The 19389-nt window shown below is 41.6% G+C and overlaps 1 protein-coding gene across 4 annotated transcripts in view; it reads left to right on the forward strand.

Moving 5' to 3' along the window:
• USP49 (ubiquitin specific peptidase 49) overlaps nucleotides 1-19389 on the forward strand; it is a 103935-nt gene that overhangs the window by 30931 nt on the left and 53615 nt on the right. For all 4 annotated transcript variants that reach the window (XM_079780584.1, XM_079780583.1, XM_079780585.1 and 1 more), the window contains exon 3: nucleotides 12404-12478. The gene's annotated coding sequence lies outside the window, so the exon portion shown is untranslated. The remainder of the gene's footprint in view (nucleotides 1-12403; nucleotides 12479-19389) is intronic.

The raw sequence follows: 19389 nt of genomic DNA on the forward strand, positions 1-19389 counted from the left end.
TCTCCTGCCTTCCCTCTGAGGTCTGACAGTCTGATCAATGCTGTTCTTGTTCTTCAGTCTATGTTGTTCATCTTTTCCCCTAGATGAGTGAGCTCATGTGATACTAGGAATACACTTATAGGAACCGAAAATGAGACAAGCAATAATAGTTATGCTGAGAGGCAAATGAATCAGTCTATAGTGAGTTTCTTTCTGGGCCAACAATTCTTTTGAGTCCCGGTTTCTATGTCCAACAGTTGTTTATGTGTTCATAACAGCAATGATATTTCAGTTCTGGATGGTGGACAAATGGTGGTAATGCAGGTCTGACCCTCTCTGGTTTGGTCCTGGGCAATCTGCAGTGACGCACATCTGCTGACTGCTAGTATGGCAAGGCATGGTCAACGTCTTCCATCTCTGGACTGTTTCTCTTCTGACTTCATGGCTGGATCACTCCTGTCAATTCCTCTCTGTTGCAGGAATCCACATGGTCTAGGCGTTGTTTTCTGAAAATATACAAACATATTCTCGACCAAAAGTTAATAAAGGAATATTTTCTATAAATTTGACTTGCGATCCTTTTTCATTTTTTTGCCCAAACGATTTTCCTTTGGCTTGTTTTGACACCATGTATGTTTTACCTGGATGTCTTGCTGTTAGCATTACAAATGAAAGTTAATTTTCTAAAGTAAAAATTTTCTAGATGTAATTTATTTACAGGATATTTTTCCTTACATGATATTCTTCTACTATCCCCCCTTTTTTGGTTTAAATATTGGGAGGCTTTTGGAAATTTTATGCTGTAATCTTGATAGCTTTTAAATTTAACTTTTTTGCACTAAAATGTGACTGCTTTAGGTTCATTATATGTTATGCAATTTTACCATGAGATGAACTACCAATAAAAATTTTAGTTAACACTTTAGGAACAGCTTTTTTGTCCAGTACAATTGATTTTTCTAGAGTATTTGCTTATTTTGATTGGCCAATTTAAATTAGTCTGAAAACTTGACTACTATTTTACTGTCAAATTTAATACTCTAACAACCATCTTGTTTTACCCTGTAATTATTAGTGGAGAGGATTATTTGCCTTCTTGAGTAGGCCCTGAGCATTCCTGGTGCTAGGCTGGATTTAGATATCATAGACCCCAGTTCCCCGGATCATGGGTGCAAGACATCTCCATCAAGTCTTGTTGCAATGAGAGGGCATCTGCTGTCGGCCATGTCTCTGTTACCTGGGTCCCGATTTGAGCTGGGCATGTGAAGCTGAGCAGCCATGGGGGCAGGAGATCTCCTTCAGCAGGGGTGAGGGTTCAGGCCCCTGCAAACTTGGGGGGGTGAAGGTCTGTGCCCCACCTCTGTTGACCCCCAAGTTCTCTCCTGATGGCCCCTATGCTACTGTGCCTGTCTTAGGTTGTTCCTTCCCTGAGGAATCTTACCCGTCTCTGGCTAACCAGCCATCCTCCGGGGCCAAGCAGGGTGATGTGAGGTTTAGTTCTGTCTCCTTGGTCGCCTATGCCCCCATGGCCTCCACGCCCAGCACCCCTTTGCCCATTTTTTGATTGGGTTGTTTATCTTCCTTTTGTTAAGTTGTATGAGTTCTCTGTAAATTTTGGAGATTAAACCCTTATCTGAAATAGCATTGGCACATATGTTCTCCCATGCAGTGGGCTTTCTTGTTGTTTTGCTGGTGGTTTCTTTTGCTGTGGAGAAGCTTTTTATTTTGATATAGTCCCATTTGTTTATTTTCTCCTTAGTTTCCATTACCCTAGGAACTATATCGGTAAAGATATTGCTACAACATGTGTCTGATATTTTGCTGTCTGTCGAGTCTTCTAAGATTTTTATGGTTTCCCATCTTACATTTAAGTCCTTTAACCATTTTCAGTTTGTTTTTGTGTATGGTGTAAGTTGGTGATCTAGTTTCCTTTTTTTTCCATGTATCTGACCAAACTTCCCAGCACCATTTATTGAAGAGACTCCATTGTATGCTCTTGCCTCCTTTGTCAAATGTTAATTGAGCATAATGGCTTGGGTCTATTTCTGGGTTCTCTGTTCTATTCCATTGGTCTATATGTCTGTTCTTGTGCCAGTACCAGGCAGGTTTGAGAACTGTGGCTTTGTAATACAGCTTGATATCTGGTATTGTGATCCTTCCAACTTTGGTCGTCTTTCTCAGGATTGCTGTGACTATTCGGGGTCTTTTTTTTCATTCCAGATGAATTTTTAGAGAGTTTGTTCTAGGTATGTGAAATATGCCATTTGGTATTTTAATGGGGATTGCATTGAATCTATAACTTGCTTTGGGTAGTGTGGACATTTTAATGATGTTGATTCTACCAATCCATGAACATGGTATATTCTTCCATTTATTTTAACATCTTCTCTATCTCTTTTTTTCAATATCTTGGAGTTTTCTGAGTATAGGCCTTTTACCTCCTTAGTTAAGTTTATTCCTAGGTATCTTAATTTTTTTGGTGCAATGGTAAACAGGATTGTATTTTTAGTTTCTCTTTCTATGAGTTAATTATTGTTGTATAAAAAAGCCATAGATTTCTGGGTGTTAATTTTGTATCCTGCTGCATTGCCGAATTTACTTATTAAGCCTAGTAGTTTTTTGATGGAGTCTTTGGGATTTTCTCTGTGCAGTATCATGTCATCTGCGAATAATGACAGTTTTACTTCTTCTTTTCCAATTTGGATGCCTTTTATTTCTTCTTGTTGTCTGATCCCTATGCCTAGCACGTCCAGTGTATGTCGAATAGGAGCGGTGAAAGTGGGCATCCTTGTCTTGTTCCTGTTCTTAGGGGAAATGAATTTAGTTTTTGCCCATTGAGTATGATGTTGGCTGTAGGTTTGTCATATAAGGCTTTTATTATGTTGAAGTATGATCCCTCTTTTCCCACTTTGCTGAGAGTTTTTATCAAGAAAGGGTGTTGGATTTTGTCAAATGCTTTTTCTGCATCGATTGATATGATTATGTTATTTTTGTCTCTCCATTTGTTTATGTGATGTATCACATTTATTGATTTGCAGATATTGTACCATCCTTGCATCCTCGGAATAAATCCCACTTGGTCATGGTGTATGATCTTTCTAATGTAATGTTGGATCTGATTTGCCAGAATTTTGTTGAGGATTTTAGCATCTATGTTCATCAAGGACAATTGCCTGTAGTTCTCTTTCTTTGTGATATCTTTATCTGGTTTTGGAATTAAGGTAATGCTGGCTTCATAGTAAGAGCATGGAAGTGTGCCTTCCTCTTGGATTTTTTGGAATAGTCTGAGGAGGATAGGTTTTAGTTCTTCTTTGAATGCTTGGTAGAACTCCCCTGTAAAGCTGTCTGGACCAGAGCTTTTGTTTGCTGGAAGATTTTTGATTACTGCTTCAATTTCTTCGGTAGTTATAGCCTATTCAGATTTTTTTTTTATTCTTCCTTGATTGAGTTTTGGGAGCGTGTATTTTCTAATAATATGTCCATTTCACCTAGGTTGTCCAGTTTGTTGGAATAGAGTTGTTCATAGTATTTTTTCATAATCCTTTGTATTTCGGTGGGGTCTGTTGTTATTTCACCTCTTTCATTTCTGATTTTGTTTATTTGGGTCCTCTCTCTCTGCTTCTTGATGAGCCTGGCTAGAGGTTCATCAATCTTGTTTATCCTTTCAAAGAACCAGCTCTTGGTTTTATTGATATTTATTTATTTGGTCTCTATGTCATTTATTTCATCTCTATGTCATTTATTTCCACTCTGATCTTTATTATTTCCTTCCTTCTGATAACTCTGGGCTTTTCATGTTGCTCTCTTTCTAATTCTTTGAGTTGTAGGGTTAGATAATTTATTACCATTTTTTCTTGTTTTTTGAGCTAGGCCTGTATAGCTATTATGAACTTCCCTCACAAGACTGCTTTCACTGTGTCCCATAGACTTTGGATTGTTGTGTGTTTTTTTTTGTTATTTGTTACCAGGATGCTTTTTATTTCTTCTTCAATCTCTTTGGTTACCCAATCATTGTTTAATACTGCGGTTGCCAACTTTTTGGACCTCATGGGCCACAAGTGGTCTGCGGACCAGCGGTTGGCAACTACTGCTCCAAAGGTTTCCTTAAACCAGCGGTCACCAACCTTTTGGACCTCACAGACCACCAGTGGTCTGCAGCCACTGGTTTAATAGCATGCTATTTAGCCTCCAAGTATATGATTTTTTTTCATTGTTTTTATTGTAGTTGATTTCTAATTTTATGCCATTGTGGTTCGAGAAGATGCTTGATATGATTTCTATCTTCTTGAATTTGAAGAGACCTTTCCTATGTTCCAGTATGTGATCTATCTTTGAAAATGACCTGTGTGCACTTGAGAAGAATGTATATTCTGTAGCTTTGGGGTGAAATGTTCTGAAGATGTCAATTAAGTCCATCTGATCTAGTCATTTAGGATTGATGTTTCTTTGCTGATTTTTTTGTATAGAGGACTTATCCAGTGTCAGTAGGGTATTAAAGTCCCTTACTAAGACTGTGTTGCTGTAGATCTCTCCCTTGACATCTTCTAGAAGTTTTTTTTATGTATTTGGGTGCTCCTGTATTGGGTGCTTATATGTTTACCAGAGTTATACCCTCTTGTTGAATTGCTCCCTTTAGTATTATGAAGTGGCCTCCCTTACCTCTTGTTATGGCTTCACTTTGAGGTCTAATTTATCAGATATAAGTACTGCTACCCCAGCTTTTTTTTTTATTTCCATTTGCCTGAAAATTTTTTTCCATCCCTTCACTATCAGTCTGTGTGAGTCCTTTGTTCTGAGGTGGGTCTCTTGTAGACAACAGATATATGGGTCATGTTTTCTTATCCATTTAGCTACCCTATGTCTTTTGATTGGAGCAGTTAATACATTTACATTTAAGGTTATTATTGATAGGTACTTGTTTGTTGCCATTTTTGTTCTTTAGGCCTGTGTTCCTCCTTCCCTTTCTATTTCTTCTTTTTACAGCAGTCCCTTTAGCATTTCTTGCATTGCTGGTTTGGTGGTAATAAACTCCCTTAGCCCTTTTTTGTCTGTGAAGCTCCTGATTTCACCTTTAATTTTGTTTTTAATTTTGTTTTTAATTTTGTTTTATTTTTTTTAATTTCTTTATTGATTAAGGTATCACATATTTGTCCTCGTCCTCCCATTCCCATTCCACACCCCTCCCCACACATGCCCCCACCCCCCTGTTGTCCTTAACCGCTGGTTAGGCTCACATGCCTGTCACCTTTAATTTTGAATGATAGCCTTGCTGGGTATAGTATTCTTGGATTCAGTCCCTTGCTTTGCATCACTTTTGTATACACCATTCCATTCCCTTCTGGCCTGATGTGTTTCTGTTGAGAAATCAGTTGATAGTCTAATGGGAGATCCCTGTAGGTAACTTTCTATCTCTCTCTGGCAGCCTTTAAGATTCTTACTTTGTCGTTGGTGTTTGCCAATTTAATTATGATGTGTCTTGGTGTCAGTCTTTTTGGGTTCATCTTGATTGGGACTCTGTGAGCTTCTTGGACTTGTGTGTGGTTTTTTTCCCCAATATCAGGGAAGTTTTCTGTCATTATTTCTTCAAATAAATTTTCTATTCCTTGCTCAGTTTCCTCTCCTGGCAGATGTTGTTTCATTTCGTGTTGTCCCAAAGCTCCCTTAGGCTCTCCTCCTGTTTTTTAAGTGTTTTTTTTTTTTTTCCAGTTGCTGCTCTTTTGGGTGTTTTTTCCTACCTTGTCTTCTAGCTCACTGATGCAGTTCTCAGCTTCTTCTAGCCTACTGTTGATGCTTCCTGTTGTGTTCTTTATTGCAGCTATGTCATTCTTCATTTCTCTTGGTTCTTCTTCATTTTCTTTTGATTCTTACACATGTTGTTGAATTTGTCTTCCATCCTTTTCAGCTTCCTTATGACCATTGCTCTGAATTCTTTCTCTGACAAATTGCTTGCCCCCATTTCGTTAACTTCCTTTGCCGGTGATTCCTCCTTTTCTTTTGTATGAGGGCTGTTTCTTTGTCTTCCCATTTTCACTCCTCTCAGGGTGTCTGGTTATGTGGCTCACTCTCTACCACATTGAATAAAAGGCACAAAATACAACCTGACAAGACACGACACAGAGGGAACAAAACACAAGTGTATTCACCACGCTGATAACCCCAAATAAAGGTGACCACCAGAGAAAAAAGACTTAGGGGAGAGAACAGAGCACAAAAATGATATTGAGAAAGGGGAAAAAGGTAAGAGAGAAAAGAAAAAAGAAGGGGAAGAAAATATATGTATATGGGCGGGGGGGGGGGGGACACTTAAAAAAACCAACAACTAAACCAAAAATTGCAAACAACAAATACCCGGAAAAAAAGGAGGGGAGCTGAATCTGAAGTGGCAGAGCTTATTTCCAGAGGTAAGGTAAAGGAATTGAATGAATGGGGAAATGGCCACGATTCAGTATAGAGGAGGTAGAAAGAGAATGCGTGTGTAAGAAGAAAAGTAAAAAACAAAATACTCAATAAAAAAATAATTTCCCTTTTTTTAATCTATCTATGTATTCATCTATTTTTAGAAAAGGAGAATAAGGTAGGGCACAGATAGGCCTGAGTTTGGTGAGTGAAACTAAGCTATTAGTAGAAGAGAACAAGCGAGGAGAGGAAAAACAAAAGCATAAAATAAAAAACAAAAACAAAAAAACAACAACAAGAAAAAAAATTGGCTAGCAGAGAAAGAGAAAAGAGAAGGGTGCATGGACTTGGAGCAGGGGAAAGGAAATTAGATATATGAGTAAGCCAACAGAGACTACTAAAATAGTAATGCATCAATAGAGCAGATAAAGAAGATCAATTTTTATCAAGGAGTAAAAAGAAAGAAGAAACAAAAACTAAAGCAGGAACAGGAGAAGAGAAACAGGATGGAAAAGGGGGAAGTGAGGAAGAAAGTGTTGGCATAAAGGAAAAAATGAGATAGAGTAAAATGTTAAAAATAATAATAGAATAAATAAAAATAGAATGTAGAACACTAATAAAAAAATAAAAATCTATAATAATAAAAGTGTAATATGCTAATTAGACCAAACGTCCTTCCCGATGAAGCCGGGGCTGCGAGGGCTGAGGCAGCCGGCAGTGGCTGCGAGGGCCAATCCCCTTTCACGAATTTCATGCATCAGGTCTCTAGTCCTCTCTAATAAAATGGTAATATGCAAATTAACCATCACTCCGCTACATAAGCCACGCCCGTCAGCCAAGCCACGCCCGTCAGCCAATCAGGGCACGTATGCAAATTAACCCAACCCAAGATGGCTACAGCCACAGAGAGCAAGGTTTCCCAGGTAACAGAGGAAGCCAAGCTTTCCATAGCCGTTGCAGGCCTAAGCCTCCACTCAAGCTACAAAGTTTCAATTATAGAAGGTAAACAAATTCAAACAAATGGCGGCAGAAAGGAGCTTGAGAGAGCAGGCCAGGGTTGCCGGCGGCAACAGGGGAAGCAAAGCTTTCCACACACCCTGGCCAGGCTCACCCGCTTAAGGCTACAAAGTTTCAATTGTAGAAGGTGAATTAACTGCCACAGAGATGGCTGCCGCCCCGGAGGGATCAGCAGGAGGCTTGGCTCCGCTCCAGGCTACAAAGTTTCAATTGTAGAAGGAAAATAAATTCCAGATACCAGTGCCTCCGCTTGGGTTGCCAGGGGGCGTGGCCGGCCTGCAACCCACCACAGGCCCCTCGCTCAGGCCGCCCCACGCCCCAAGGGAACCCCACCCTGATCCGGGATACCCTTCAGGGCAAACCAGCTGGCCCCCACCCGTGCACCAGGCCTCTATCTTAACTAATAAAAGAGTAATATGCAGATTGATCATCACTGCAACACACAATATAGCTGCCCCCCTGTGGTCAAAGATCCTGCCCCCATGTGGACACAAGATGGCCACTACAAGATGGCCAGCAGGGGAGGGCAGTTGGGAGGCACCCGGCCTGCAAGGGAGGGCAGTTGAGAGGGACCAGGCTTGCAAGGGAGGGCAGTTGGAGGTGATCAACCCTGCAGGAGAGGGCAGTTAGGGGTGACCAGGCCGGCAGAGGAGGGAAGTTGGGGGCAAACAGGCTGGCAGGGGAGCAGTTAAGCATCAACCAGGCTGGCAGCGGAGTGGTTAGGGGTGATCAGGCTGGCAGGCAGAAGCGGTTAGGGGCAATCAGGAAGGCAGGCAGGCAAACAGTTGGGAGCCAGCAGTCCTGGATTGTGAGAGGGATGTCCGACTCCCGTTTAGGCCCGATCCTGATGGGGGACCTCAAGGTGCCCCTGCTGCCCAGTGCTGGGCTGGGGGACCTGAGGCTGCACCCCCTGCCCAGCAGGGCTTGACCACGGGGGACCTTAGGCTGTGACCCCCACCCTGGTGGGATCGGGCCTAAACGGGCAGTCGGACATCCCTCCAGGAGTCCCAGATTGGAGAGAGTGCAGGTTGGGCTGAGGGACAACCCCCCGCTGTGCACGAATTTCGTGCACCAGGCTTCTAGTAATCTATATAAAAGCCTAAGCGACCAGCCGACTGGCCAGTAGCTATGATGCTCATCGACCACCAGGGGGCAGATGCTCAATCGAGGAGCTGCTGAGCAAGAGCAACTTTGCAGAGTACCCTCTCACACTCTGGGACCCCTTGAGGGATGTCAGGCTGCCAGCCTCTGCCCGATACCTGCAGGCCAGGCTGAGGGATCCCACTGGTGCACAAGTCCATGCACCTGGCCTCTAGTAATAATAATAATCCTATCTAATAAAGCGGGAATATGCAAATTGACCATCACACTGTCACAAAGATGGTGGTGCCCACAGTGGAGGCAGAGTTTCCGTAACACAAGATGGCTGTGCCCACAGCAGAGGCAGGGTTTCTGTAACACAAGATGGCTGCACCCACAGCGGAGGCCGAGTTCCTGTAACGAGCCTTAAGGAGCAATCAGCAAGGACCTGAGGCTGCGTGGCGCTGGGCCGGGGCAGGGGACTGAGCCTGCGTCCCCCGCCTGGTGGGGCTTGACAGGAGACCTCAGGCCGCGCCCCCACACACACCTGGCAGGGCTTGACAGGGGACCTCAGGTGTACACCCCTGCCCGGCGGGGCTTGATGGGGGACCTCAGGCCGCACCCCCCGCCCGGCAGGCCTTGATGGGGGACCTCAAGGTGCCCCTGCTGCCCAGTGCTGGGCTGGGGGACCTGAGGCTGCACCCCCTGCCCAGCAGGGCTTGACCACGGGGGACCTTAGGCTGTGACCCCCACCCTGTGGGACTTGATGGGCCGGGGGACCTGAGGCTGCACCCCCCACGTGGCGGTACTTGACGGGGTACCTGAGGCTGTGCCCCCCACCCTTTGGGGCTTGACGGGGGCCCTGAGGCTGTACCCCCCACCCTTTGGGGCTTGACGGGGGCCCTGAGGCTGTACCCCCCACCCAGCAGGGCTTGACGGGGGACCTGAGGCTGTGCCCCCCACTGGCGCCGGGTCAGGGGACCTGAGGCTGTGACCCCTGCCCAGCGGGGCTTGACGGGGGTGGGCCGGTTGGGTCTGGATCTCGTCCAATGGGGGTGGGGCTGGCTGGGTCTGGGTCTCGCTTGATTTTGAGGCACTGCGGATCAGTGGGGACTTGACTCTGGGTCCATGGCATGCCCAGACTCTTGACAGGAGAGAGATTTTACTAATTTTCTTTCATCTCTTACACTTCTATTTATAGAGAAAGGACAAATAGCAATATTAAAATATTTCCTCCTGCCAAAACCGGTTTGGCTCAGTGGATAGAGCGTCGGTCTGCGGACTCAAGGGTCCCACGTTCGATTCCGGTCGGGGGCATGTACATTGGTTGCGGGCACATCACCGGTGTGGGGTGTGCAGGAGGCAGCTGGTCGATGTTTCTCTCTCATCGATGTTTCTAGCTCTCTATCCCTCTCCCTTCCTCTCTGTAAAAAAAATCAATAAAAATATATTTAAAAAAATATATATATACTAGCGGCCCGGTGCACGAAATTCGTGCACGGAGGGGGGTTGTCCCTCAGCCCAGCCTGTACCCTCTCCAATCTGGGACCCCTCGAGGGATGTCCGACTGCCCGTTTAGGCCCGATCACGGGCAGTCAGACATCCCTCTCACAATCCAGGACTGCTGGCTCCCAACTGCTTGCCTACCTGCCTTCCTGATTGCCCCTAACCGCTTCTGCCTGCCAGCCTGATCACCCCCTAACCACTCTGATGCCAGCCTGTTTGCCCCCAACTTCCCTCCTCTGCCGGCCTGGTCACCCTTAACTGCCCTCTCCTGCAGGGTTGATCACCTCCAACTGCCCTCCCTTGCAAGCTTGGTCCCTCTCAACTGCCCTCCCTTGCAGGCCGGGTGCCTCCCAACTGCCCTCTCCTGCTGGCCATCTTGTGGTGGCCATCTTGTGTCCACATGGGGGCAGGATCTTTGACCACATGGGGGCAGCTATATTGTGTGTTGCAGTGATGATCAATCTGCATATTACTCTTTTATTAGATAGGAAGGATTTCCTCTAATTAATCCCCTTTTAATGTGCATGAATTTCGTGCACCGGGCCACTAGTAATAATAATAATAAATAAAAATAATTTAAAAATATATAAAATGAAAAAATTTTTAGTTTTTTAAGTAAAAGATTTTTTTTAAAAAAGCAAAGTGAAGTTCGTTCACTTCAGCTGAGTATTTAATGTTCTGTGCGGGCTGGTCTAAGACACCTCTCCACTGTTCTGTCTGCCATGTCTCAGCTTCCTGCTAGTCAGTGCCATGTTAAAGCTCCCAGCAATCCACCTCTCCTCTGTGTCAGATGCCACAGCCTTGGTTTCAGGCCGGAGGGATCAATTTGCCAGCTTTGTTTTTCTGCCTGTTTTCAGTCGTATTTATACAAGCATCTATTTCTGACATGGCCTCTAGGTGGTGGTGTTTCTGTATTAGTTTCAGGGACCAAATGGCCCCTCAACCCAGTCCCTGAGGGCTCCCTTAGGGTATTTTGAATCTTTATTTCCCTGCTGGGCTTAAGGCTGGTGCAGCTGCACTGCTAGGAGGGGCCTGGTCTCCAGGAGAAAAATGTCCAGGTTTGGAGGGAATGGACTATCCCAGAGCTGGCTTCCTGGTTGCCTCTCCCTATTTTGTTCCCCAGCTTCCACAAAACCACCTTCCCCTGCACCGCAGCCACGGTGAGTGTTTATGATTGAAAGATCCTGGGTTTAGCAGGTAAAAGCAAGGAAAGTATAAAGACAGAGCAACCGCACCACCACACGTCTCTCTCTCTCCCCCCAGCACTGCACAGCCAGTGCAGAACTTCAGGCTGCTTTTTTGGGCACAGCCTCCCATGGCTGTGGGTTTAGATTTAGAGTCCCCTGCTGCCAGCAGCCCTGTGGACACCCTTCCATAGTTGAGCACTACATGTGTCCCCAATGTATGGGGACTTGGTGTAGCGCAGTCTCCCTCTGACACTCTATTCCCAGCTGCGCACATTTCTCCCTCCATCCCAGATCCCCAATCCCACCAGTCTCCCAGCTACTTCTGACCTCTCTATCAGTTCTGTGAGAAGGCGCCATTTTGTCTCCCCTTGACAAACTTTTGAGGAGCCCACGGCCAGGGAGGCTGGAGTCTAGGTGTTCATGGGTTCACAGCCGAGGCAGCTGTTTCCTGGCGGATGTGGCTGTAGCATCCCGGGTGGTGTTGGAGGTCTCCCCAGGTGGAGGTGAAGCTGGACTCTTGGTCACAGCTGCTGTCCCCTTCAAGATTGTGCGTTCTCTGCAGCAGAGCCAGCCACCCCGGGAGAGATTTCAGCGGTAGGAGAGGCTGCCTTGCTAGGGGAACCTAATCCGCCAGCCCCCAACAGTCCTGCGGAATATAACTCTCTCTCTCTCTCTCTCTCTCTCTCTCTCTCTCTCTCTCTCTCTCTCTGAGATTTCAGCGGTAGGAGAGGCTGCCTTGCTAGGGGAACCTAATCCGCCAGCCCCCAACAGTCCTGCGGAATATAACTCTCTCTCTCTCTCTCTCTCTCTCTCTCTCTCTCTCTCTCTCTCTCACACACACACACACACACACACACACACCACACGTCCATGCACTCCCCTTTCACGCTCTCACTCTATTTCTCACTGCAGTCCTGTCTGCCGCCATCTTGGATCTCTGACCATGTATAATCTTTAAAATCTAAAGCAAATGCAGAAGTTCTTTTTCAAGACATAAACCTTTCATACTTTCATTTATGGATCAGTTTATTCATAAGTAACTGAATCTTTGATTGTTCTTAGCTGAAAAAAGACTACAGCTTTTTTTACTCTTTTGCTTTAATGTTGAGTACTTAAAAGTTCATTAAGCTGCATTGTAATATACTGATCCTTTTTTAAAAATTTATAAATAAAATTCATGAAATTGCTTTTCTCTTGCCATGTATTAGCCCAACCTTACCGATTGTTTTCCTCCGTAGGTAATAGAGAAGAGGAAACCTAATCAATGACTGGGGAATAATATGGAAGAAGATGGAAAAGAACTTGTTTGATGGGTAAGAAATAAAATAATAATAATAGGTTATTAATAGCATATGTATGGCCAATCTGTAATAGGTTGCCAAGGTTGGCATACCATTAGTGTGAGTAATCAGTTTCTATCTTTGTCTTATCTTCATTCTGAACTTTCACCACTTCCTTCCTTCTCACGGTTGAGAAATTTTCAGTACTATGGATTAACTTAAGCTAAGAAAGGACACAACCATATTTGAAGATAAAGATGGGATCTGGGAACCAGCGACCATACAAAAACAAGTCTAGGGTAGGTCTTGAAGCTTACTGGTGGTTGTATAGAGAATATGTCTGTCATGACCTGTCACCTTTTCTTGCTCTCCAAATACTGCCAGCTGCTGTGATGTCAGACTCACCATGGGGAGGGATCCCATTCATTAGGCAAGTGCAGATTTTATGTCAGGTGGCAAATAGAATTCCATAGAAAGCCCAGTAAAAGATGTGACTAAATTGATGAGATTATAACATTTTCAATTACCTACATCCGTACATTCTTATTGTGAATCATTTAAACAGAGGTGCCCAAAGCTTGCATCTTAGCCCCCTCCCAGAGAGTATACAGAGTATGATACATATTTGTGCAACCTTCTCCTTTGCCTAGTATTTAAAAACTTGGGCTTAGGAGCCAAACTGGTTTTGACTAGCCACTGTTAACTTTACATTTGGGTAAGTTAATTTCTCTGTGCCTCAATTCCTTGGGTATAAAGAGGGAACAATAAAATGTCTATCTCATACCATGTTGAAGATTAATTAGTTAATCCATATAAAAAACTTGGAATAATGCCTGGAAGATAGTAAGTGCTCAGTAAATGTTAGCTATAATTCTCATATGCCTTCCAGTTAACATGTTTATGTACCAACCCTCCACAGATTAATCTTTGTCTGATATACCCCAAGAGTTACACCTTCTTGGGTAAGGTTAAACCCTGGCAAGGATTTTTAAGTTTTTTCATGAAAGTTTTCTTTTTGGTTTCAAGCTTCATTTCTCTCAGATTATGCTGCTAGACTAAGTGAAGATAGAGTTGTACACCTTCAACTTTTACTGTATCTCTTAAGATGTGTATGATGCTTATAGGTATGTATGAATAAACACCTATTTTTGGGCTATGATAGTTTTACCCTGTTCATAAAAGTATCTGTGTCAAAGCTGGACTCAGGATTCTCTTGTTTCTGAAAAGGTATGTCAAATTTTCTAAGATTCCCTCCGTCTATTTTGAAGGACAGGTCATTTGAGTTTCTTTTTTTGTTTCACAGAATTCTAATAGTTTTGAAAGTGTCTTTGATATATTTTTCATGGCTTGTCAGCAAGAAGCAAGGACACTGAAAGTCACCTCTTTTTAATATTTTTTCCTCCTGTATTATTTTAGGGTTCTCTTAGATTATTATGTACTACTCTTTCTGCTCTATTTTAGAAGATTTATATGTGAAAACAAATTGACATTTACTGAGTATTTATTATGTGTCAGACCGTTTTTTGGTACTTACTTTCTCATTTAATCCTGTCATCCACTTATGAAGCAGATACTATTATTATCATCTTCATTTTAAAAGCTGAGGAAAGTGAGACACAAACTGAGTAATTTGTCCAAAGTCACAGAACCTGTCCTGTTGAGTAGAGGGGTGCTGGTCTAGTTAATGAACTCTTTTAAGGTTTCCTAAGGTGAATATGGATTTAAATAAAACAGAAAAGCCAAATGTCTCCTAAAAAAGTCACCATAACAAATCTGGTTTTGCTTGCTTGTGAGAAGGAAAATTTGAAATTATGTAGCTTCTGAAGTATGGGGGAAATGATGTGAGATGATTATTTTTCTTGACCATACTTAAATGAATATAGTTGTTTTGCTTCATTAGGAATTGAGTGGATGGAAATCACTACCTAGCTAAGAACCAAATACATGTTTAATATGGATTAGAGTGAGTTGATTTGTAGATTACCATTTAGCTGCTATTCATAGAAACATGCAGATAGAAAGATTTAACTGTGCAGCAGTTTGGAACTGATTGGTAATTGGAAATTGTTCTTTTGTTCTATTAAAAAATATTTTGAATGACAGCAGAAAGTTGTGCAAGAGATGAAAAGGCAGGAGAAAGGTGACTTATGGGTCTTATAATTAGAATGTCACTGATAAGTGATGGTTTACAATGTAAATGTGCATTAACAATCGACATTTATATAGGGACTGGAAGGACTTATAGTATGTGGTGGTTTTTGTTCTGGGGTCTGTCTTGTCAGAGAAAAACACTGGCTTTTCTTCAAATAGCAATTCATTTTCTATTGAAATACGTTAAAGTATGAAGAGTCAGTGACATTTAAAATAACAAGTATGCTGATAAAAATTTTGGCTTTCCTGTGAAGTGTGCCTACAAATAGTAATGTTTTCCTCTTCCATCTTTTTTATTTTTTAATTAAAAAATTTTTTTAATTGATTTTAGAGAGAGAGAAGAAGGTAGAGAGAGAGAGGAAAAAAACATCAGTTTGTCGTTCCACTTATTTATTCATTCACTGGTTACTTCTTGTATGTGCCCTAACTGGAGATCAAACCCACAACCTTGGCTATCGGGAGGACGCTCTAACCAACTGAGCTACCCAGCCAGGGCTTTTTCTCCTTTTTTTAGATTTATGTAATTTTATGTTTTGTGTGTTTTGTTTTTTTATCTTTATTGTTGAGAGTATTATATATCCTCCCCCCATTTTTTAAACTCTCTTCATCTTTTTTAACTCCATTCTCTTATTTGAAAATTGCTTCTGAATGTTCATCAAAGTTATGATTCTTGGTGTACGGATCTTTTACAGCAATGTCTTGAAGGGTGGTCCAAGGCCCCCGAGACTCTTTTAGGATTCAAAACTACTTCCATAACAATACTAATACATTACTTGCTTACAGGTATACAGAGGAGTTTTCCAAAGGCCACATGATGTTCAATCAACTGAATGCAGAGATAAGATAGGAGAATCCAGCTGTCTTCCTTAATCTAGACATTAAAAAGATTTGCAAAAGATGTAAAATAAGGCCAATCTTCTCACTAGATTTGCAGTGAGAAGCACTGGGGTTTATTTCTACATTAGAATATTACAGTGACCCCAGTGTCGGTCAGAATGTCCCTGCCCTCTCTAGTGATTGGGTAAACTGTGAGTGGTCACAGGCAGTGCCCACCACACAACACCTCCATGTAGCTTCTAGTAACATTCTGATAGATTGGGGCTGTCTCTCCCAGTCTAGAGAAGTGAAAATTCTGTTCCTTTTTCACAAATTGTGCTAACGGGCAAGTTCTAAATTATAAGGAGCCTTTGGAAATCTGGCCTTAAAGGAGAAAGGAGGGTTTGTTGTTAAGTGGAACACCACCAACCTTGCCAATTGTTCTTTGTATTGATTGCTCTCAACTTTGGGAGGACCATAAGGACCTTTTAGGACAGCCTTTTATTTTTCAGTGTTTATTAAGCACTGAGTCTGTTCTAGGGGCTGGAAATAAGTCAGTGAACAAAATAAAAGCAAAAAACCTCTACTGTCATGGCACTTCCATTCCAGCCTTTGAGTCCTTTGCCCTCGGCTGTGCTTCCCTTGCAGAGGAATTGATGGTAGTGGAGCTTGAACACTGACTGGTGTTCCTTATTGTCTGAGTATTGAAGATAGAGTGAAACTGCTTGAATATATATATTTTTTAAAGGCACCAAATTATTTGGGATTTTTCATATCTTAAATGGAACCCCATTATAGCAATAAAGGTGGTTCTATCCAATCACCCTTGTTGTGGTTGTTCTAATCTTTTGTTTTCAAAGTTAGTGCTACATTTGTTAAGAAATTTAACTTAAAAAAATTAAATACCAGTTGATGTTAAATTTATTCTAATTGTTTTCTATTATTTGGAGAAAAATGTACATACATGTGTGAGATGTTCCTTGCCTGGTGAGTTGCTCCCAAGACCCTGTAATTTGTTTAATACACTTTTATACAGAAAGAGATTACTTGGCTCATTAGATTCTGTCACTGAATAATGGCTTGAAGGTTAACCCTTTGCACTCGCTTGCTTTTTTCTCAAGCTGCTACCGATGCTAACTGTGTCGAGTCACTCTCGACATCCGAGTACAAAAGGTTAACTAATTCGGCCATCAAACTCCTGCTCACCGACTAGATGTCTGTCATATCACTCACTAACTTCAGCCATTTCCAAATGCAGAGGATGGGGAATACCATTAGAATATTAATGGAAAAAGAAACTGACATTCAAAATGTGAATGACCAAAAATTGTCTCTAAAGATTATTTTAATTTAAAATACACTTTAATAAAAGTTCCTTTTTAAGAAAAAAAGGGTGGCATTTGTTCTTCCCTTCATTGAATGTGTGAAAGGAGCTTTTTAATCAGAACTCACTAAATGGCTGTTGTCTTCCAGCATTGCTACCGGCCAGGCGCCCTAGTCTCAACTGTGCCTGGTATACCAAAGACCCAACATCCAAGGTTCAAATAAAACCCATCTTCTGCCAAAGTGGGAACTACATCGTCATTGGGCTGCTTGGGGTGAGGAGGAGGAAACAGTGAGGGATCCTTTTAAAGGTGTGCAACCAAATTTTTTTTTTAATTCCACACCTTATATCCACCCTTATAGGTTTTCGGGAGCCTCTAATTCCTGAGCCTTTCCAAGGTTCTGAAGTTCTAACCAGCTTGCTTGTTTATTTCACCCACATCAGCATTTAAATGTTAGCATGCCCTTATCTGTTACATTTTCCATTCTTCCATTTACTTTCTAGATTCTAAAATTTTGATTATACTTCTCATCTGCTGTTGTGTCATTTTCTCCCATTATTTCTATTCTTATGAATTTATGCCCTTTTTTACTCCTTTTTTAAAAAAATTGATTTTAAGAGAGGAAGGAAGAGGGAGAGAGAGATAGAAACATCAATGATGAGAGAGAATTGTTGATCAGCTTCTTCCTGCACACCCCCTACTGGGGATCAAACCCTGACGGGAATCAAACCCTGACTTCCTGGTTCATAGGTCAATGTTCAACCACTGAGCCATGCTGGCCGAGCATGCCCTTTTTTTACTCTTAATGTGATTTTATTATGATTTTGAGAGGAAAGGCAGTAAATGTATATTCATTCTGCCATGTTTTCCTAGAAGCCCAGATTTTAACATAAATTCTCAAGTGCATGCAACATCCCATGAATTATGTTAGACACTTGGTCTTTTCTCTAATTTAAAAATCTTGTCAAATTCTATTGATGTTTAGGAAATTCATTCACATTTGCATTATTTGCCTACTACTTTTTAAGCACCTTCTATATGCTAGGTACTATTAGATAAATTATCTTATTTAATCATCACATCAGCTCTGAGAGGCTTATATTTATTATTCCTCATTTTAATGAATATGGAAACAAATTCAATGTCACAGCCCTAGTAAAAGGTAAGGCCAGGTTTGAGACAGGTTTCTAAAATAAACTGCTTTCTATTATACCTCTACTATTTATTGGATATTAGGTAGATAGCTATTGTGGGGGAATACAGTAGAGGATGAAAATGCTGTTTTTGTTTAATATAGAGATAATATTTAAGATTGGTAGTAGATCTACAAAGATGGGAGGCATCAAGATCAACTATAGTTAAAGCAGTAATTGTGCAGATATGTGGTGTTACAGGCCTACATTTGGGGGGGGGGGGAAAGGGTAGTGGTAATAATGGGGAAGGTATTTGGGTTCAGGAAGCCAGGGGAGCATTTGAATCTAGTCTCTTAAATGAGCTATTGTAGCAAAGAACCTAGACCAGGGTCTGGTTCTATCATTTCTGAACAGAAATTAATAGGCCTCAGAACCTGACTTGACTGTGACATGAGTAAGGAATGAAAGAGAATGCCAGGTTTTCAAGTCAGGTGAATAGAGTGCATATCTAGGACTGTTGGAAAGGTAGGGAAGAGTGCAAGGGGAAATGGGTAAATTTAAACAACTTACATGTGAATTCATGGTTTTTTGAAGATGTGAACGGTGACATGTCTTCTGTATTTCCTTGTTGTTTTTTTACATTTATTTGAATGTCCTGTAATCACATCATACACGATACACGATTACAGAAAGTCGACTTCATACAGCCATATTGTTTCTTGGTAGGTAATATGTACTTGTATTTTGAAGCCAATCTTTAGTATTTTTCAGATCTGTAGTTATAGTGTCATTATTTTTTTTTCTTTTCAAAACAAGTACTCTTGTTTATTTCATTAGTACACACAGTATTTTTGCAAATCAATTTAAAAGACCAAGAACCCAGTGTAAAAGACATGAATTGACAGTTCTCATAATGAGGGGGAAAAAGATCAATAGTTACCATAATTAAAGACATACAAACAAAATATGTAGGTATATATAAAAATTTTCCAATGTCAGATTGAAAATTATTTAAGCATGTCAATCTCCAGTATTGGGGAAGCATGCACTCTCAGATACATACTACTGATGGGAAGAAAAGGAGTGAGTGTAAATTAGTGCATTTTGGAAGGCAGTTTGATGACATCTATCCAAAATTTAAATGCATATATCCTATGACACAGCGATTTGTCTTCTGTAAATTGTCTCACAGAAACATTTGCATAAGTGAGTCATGATATATGCCCAAGAATGCCCATGCTGCATTGTTTGTAATAATAACACACTGAAAAGAGCACAGTTCGTCACTTGTAGGGGAGTTAGTTAAATGAATTATGAAGCCCATGCCATAGAATATGATACAATCTTTAAAAAGAGTGAGGTAAAGCCAGATACATGTGGAAATGTCCAAGAGAGTATTAAGTTACAACGAGCAAGATATAGAATAATACGAATGGTAGGGTTCAATTCATATTATATATTATATTTCTATTTTATTTATTTATTTATTTTTTAACCTTTATTGTTCAGATTATTACAG

Source organism: Cnephaeus nilssonii, assembly GCF_951640355.1.
Source record: "Cnephaeus nilssonii genome assembly, chromosome: 9".
Lineage (NCBI taxonomy): Eukaryota > Metazoa > Chordata > Mammalia > Chiroptera > Vespertilionidae > Cnephaeus > Cnephaeus nilssonii.